Here is a 5388-nt window from a genome sequence, read left to right as displayed (position 1 = left end):
TATTTTTCTTTTATTTTTAATATATTTCTTTTATATTTAATATGAGATATTAATACAACTTTATTAGTTCATGAGAAAATACGTGGAAATAACTGAAATATTTCACTATATTAATTTCTTAGATTTTCAAGTTAATGAAGCATAACATTTTCATTTCAATTTAAGATGTTGTTTAGATTTTACTTAGGCTTGTTAATATTCAGAATTCATTTAATATGAATGCTTATTTAAATGAAATATTAAAAAGCAAAATGAAAAAAAAAAATGTCCCCCTTTTTTTAAAAAAAATCTCATATTTTTCTAAAAAGGTAAAAATTATGGTATATTAAATCTTACATCATCAAGCAAATAAGTGCACTTTGATAGCATTTATAGCATAATTCAGATAGTGTGGATATTATGTATGTAAAATAAATTGTTATTATATCAAAAAATTATGTGAGGTAATCAGTATTTGAAAAGTATTTCAGTCTAGAGAAACAGAAGATTTAACTTTATTCCTTATAGGACTTATTTCATTTTTAAGTTATTACATTTCTTATAAACCATGCTCTGAATGTGAGTTTGTGTAACTACCTAATTCTAAATGCTGTATTATACAAAACACAAAAATGTGTAAAAAAGAAATAAAATTGCAATTCCCCCCCCCCACATGAATTAATTATTACTAACAACAAAATTAATAATTTATAACTGACAAGTAACTAAATTCATATGTTTTAGATAGAAAACAATAAGGTGATGAATAGAACAATCAACTCTCATCTAATGAATCAACTCTCATCTAATGAATCAACTCTCATCTAATGAATCAACTCATCTCTGAATCAACTCTCATCTAATGAATTAATTATTTAAGATTAGGTTTGATCTTAGAATGTTAATAATCGTGGTAACTGTAAGGGGGAAAAAAGTATTAATGGAAAACCTAAGGCAAGTTGCCATCTTATTTTAAAATAAGTTTCCTTTCTTGAATATAAATTTCTATGCAGTGCTATTCTTTCCAGAGAAATGCACACACAATTAAAAAAAATCATGGGGCCTACTTTTTAAATGAGTACTTGAGTACTTTTCAAATGAGTCAGTATTCTTCATTCAGTACTCGTAAAAACATCTTTTTTCCACTTCAGGTTACTTCTGTTAAAGCTACTTAACAATTATAATTGGGAGAAGAGGGAAAGAAAAATATTTGGTTTTATGTCTAATAAAATAAGTATTCAGCTACATTGTACAATAATTTTGCATTTTCATGTCATAAAAGCATATTCTCAGAAATATAAAACTGGAAAAATAAGACTTATTTATTTATATTTGTTATGCCACCACATTAATTAAGTAAAAATTCTGAAATTCTCATCTATTTACTTCAAATGTTTCTTTCCACTTAAAGAATGTTTCACTACTTTTAAAATTATGCAAATACAGATTTGATGCTCTTGATTGGTTTATTTGATTTCGGCAAAGCACTTGAGGGCTATCTGCCTGAGGGGATTGATGCCTTCGTGGAGGACTTTCTAAGGGAAACTGGCTCATATATGTGTTAGAGATAAGGAAAACGACAAAAACTCCCATACAACCAGCCTGTTCGTGAATTCAAACCTCTGGACCGAATTACCAGCGTTCAGCCACTTTGCAGCTGGTGAGCCTCTTGAAATTTCCTGAATTCTAAAAGGCAGCTCGTTCTGTATTGAAGTTGGATATAGAAGTTTATTCGTGGAATAGTGTCTTTGCTTTGTGGGCGCATTTAAAATGTTATCAAGCCGGATGTGCTCTCGATAGAGTGTCAAGGAAAGAAAGGTAGGAGACTCTTGGATGTCCTCCGAAAGGTTCTTCGAAACTGGGATGGATCTAAATAACGGCAGAGCTACACAGCCAACATGCAAACATTTCAATGACCAGCCACCCAGAATGTATGTATGAAGATGAACCTTTGTATTTAATAACTTTCTTACCTTTCATTGTTTGTAAAGCTTTTAAATTTCTACCTCTTGCCGTACAGGACAACACCTCTTCAACTAAAGATATAATCTTCTTGCTCTTATATTTTCACCCTGTTCTGTTTGCAGATTCTCCATAAATTAATTCTCGAATTATTTTCCCTTTTAATGATAAATTTAGAAATTCATTCCTTAAAGCACAGTCATGTATTTAATCCCCCGCTTTTTTTAGTCTGTCAACTGTTTTGAACAATTTGCTACTGGATTTACCAATGATAGAAATGTACAATTCTCCCCAAAAGAGTTAGATTGTTCTGCTTTAAACCAATCAGCTACCAACATAAAACTCCATCTTATCTCTGAAATATGTTTTTCTTCATACAGTAATCCTAGTGATTTGCGGTGGCTGACTGTTTTACAGCATGTGGTAAAACTCACAAATCGCACTAAAAATTTGTTCTTCCCAAGACTTTTCATGTGTAATCGCATACACATGAAAAGTTTTGGGAAGAATTTTTTTTTTTTTTTTTAAATCACCGAAGTCGTGGTGAATTTGCATCTCTTATCAGCAATGTTAAATATATATTGAAAAATTTTTTATTTAAAATTTCAGAATTCCACATTAAAGAATTAAATAATCTTAGGCAAGAGAAAAAATTAATAAACCTTTTTTTGCTAATCATTGTTGGTTCTGAACAATTATTTTAATTATTATGAACAATAATCAAATTATTATTGTTCATAATCAAATGATGATTATGAACTATTATTTGACATTTTGATTTTCGTATTTTAAAGTTATCCATGGCAAAATATCCTTCGGCCTGTTGAATTACACTAAATTTATTACACTTTGGCTTGTTTTGCGCAATTCCGGTTTTTTTTTTTTTTTTTTTTTTTTTTTTTTTTTTTTTTTTTAAAGACCAGTACTATGCCTTGCTAATGCGAAAATACATATATGCGTGATGGGCAACATGTATTTAGTAAGTAATACGATGAAAACATAAAAGAAATATAGAACTTCAGAGCATATTCTTGTAAGCATGACTGTAAATTGTTTATTGTTATTAGACAAAATATGTATTGAGAAATGGCAACAGCTAATTGCTGGATGTTGTTCTATATAATTTTTAAAAGATATTGAGATGGTGTACGCTTGAAATGTTTAATGGTACGATGCAGTAAGTACGTTTGTTATGTTATGTACGTTTACAAATACGTTACGTGTAGGTTATTAAGATTTATCTTTAAATAAATGTTTATCTTTTACAACCATTTTACGAGTGATTAATTAACTACAAAAGGAAGTTTACATTCTGCTATAAAAATTAGCTGTTAGTCTTAAGATTGATTTAGTGCCGATTTGAGCAACTTAGCCTTATGAAGCTTTATTTTATCAGCATACTAAATCAAGAGCACTAGAGCAAATTTGAATTCTTTTCTCACGATATGGAAATGATAACCCTTACAACAACAGCGAATAAGCCCTTTTCGAAAAAGAAGAGAGCTGTTCTAACAAAGATAGCTAAATTTTACGGAAGAAATGTGTTTTCGAGAGATTTAGTTAATTCCTGCGCATAACCTCCAATAATTTTTCTTCCGTAATTAAAAAAAAAATGCTTCTTAAATGTAGATTCTTTCAAACTATATTCTGTTAAAAGTACACTCGTATCTAAAAGGTAAGCAATGAAATGGAAAAAAAAAAAAAAAAGCCGGATGAAAAGAAAATTTATTTGAATTCTTTGAAACTGTTCTAAACATGAATTACAAATATACTAATTTTATCGCGAAACGAAATATGGCGATTATTTTTGCGAATTTTAGGGAATTTTGCAATATTTCGCGAATAACATTTTTAAACAAATGCTGAATAAAACCGCAAATTTATGATTTTCTCCTTTGTTTTTAATTTTTATTGAAATTGTTAGGTTATTTTTATACACTGATGTCCGAAATTAAGATTACAAAAACAAAAAATGCGATGAAAAATAATCCGTTTATTTTAATGGAATCTTGTATATGCATGCTCATATTTTGAGACAGTAATAAAATAAAATAATTAAGGGTAACTGATTTACGATATGGAAATGAATGCAAAAACGGCCAATACGTGACACCTCATATTGCTCAACTGGTCCAGCTAAAAAAAAAAAAAAAAAGAGTGACGACCTGGCACAGCTTTACATATGTCAGAATGGGCCCTACTTATATGAACGAGGTGTTTGAGCTCGCAGCAACGAATGCCATTCTTCTGAAACGGAAGATTTTAATGTCTGGGAGATCCTATGAGAGAGATGATGTTGCTCAATGGCTTTTCTTAGTCCGTCCAAACATGCTGTGTAAGATTTTAGTAGGGCGAACGACTCTGGCAACACCTTGTGGGAGTACCCTTTTCCGCCAAAATGTCGCCATTAGTTGAGCTCTGGGTAAACTTACGTTGTCGTCTATAAACTAACTTTGAATTATCTTTTATACTATTATGAATTTGAAGATTTTCTGAACTACTGAAATATGAGAAAAATTTATTTTTGAAAGTTATATGAAATCGCCATTCTCTGCTGATCCTTTCCGACAAATAATTTCGATTCCATATGATTCTTTTTTGTTCAAAACTTCTTGAAGAAAGAAGATTCTTGTATGTACAACGTACTGTATTGGAATACAAACTGAAATAGTATACTCAGTAGACCTCACGATGTTACATAATCTAAAACATCAGTTGAAGAATCACGAGAGGAAAACCCAGGAAGAGAAATCAAAGTTTTCTGAAGATTGCAGTATGATGTAAAAACACTGTGCAATTAAATGGCAATCTTGATCTAAAATAAAGGTGTTGAATATGTTTATAGAATTAATTGTTTCATAAATGTCAATTTCAGTTTCCGAGCTGTGACTCTGAGCGTGTTGGACGCACTTTAACTGCTCAATTTACCATGAACTGACCCAGTTCCGTAGGCGGTCAGTTAGCTTACTTTTAGTTTTTACTGAGTATTTTCTTTGACTTCTGCGAGTGACCCTTAGGGTTTCACGGCAAGTATGTCCTTTTTTAGGACAGTAATTACGGATGATGAGGCTAGCGACTGTACGGATTCTGGGTTATCTACTATGTCCATGCCAACCACTTCAAGACGCGAAGAATTTCTGAAACACCTCAGACTAAGGAAAAAAGCGGAAACTAAAAAGGAAAATGCGAGTTCGGAGAAGGAAAGAATTAGATTCGAAAAACTGCAGAAACTTATCCAGGAAATTGGAGCTGACTATTTGACTCATCACTTGGAATTTGAAAAACGATTAAAGGAAGTCAAATCCCCTGAACATCAGAATAGACTTACGATGTAACACGCAACGAACGGAGCAAGTACCTACCATTCCTAATAATGAAAATGATTGGACTACGCCAAAAAAGACTGCTAAAATTTATGAGAAACCGATCCCGATGGAGATACCACAA

This window comes from Stegodyphus dumicola, chromosome 7, assembly GCF_044657685.1.
Source record: "Stegodyphus dumicola isolate Sdum_Otavi_A_Nest chromosome 7, ASM4465768v1".
In the NCBI taxonomy this organism is placed as follows: Eukaryota; Metazoa; Arthropoda; class Arachnida; order Araneae; family Eresidae; genus Stegodyphus; species Stegodyphus dumicola.
Note: the sequence above shows the minus strand (reverse complement) of the source record.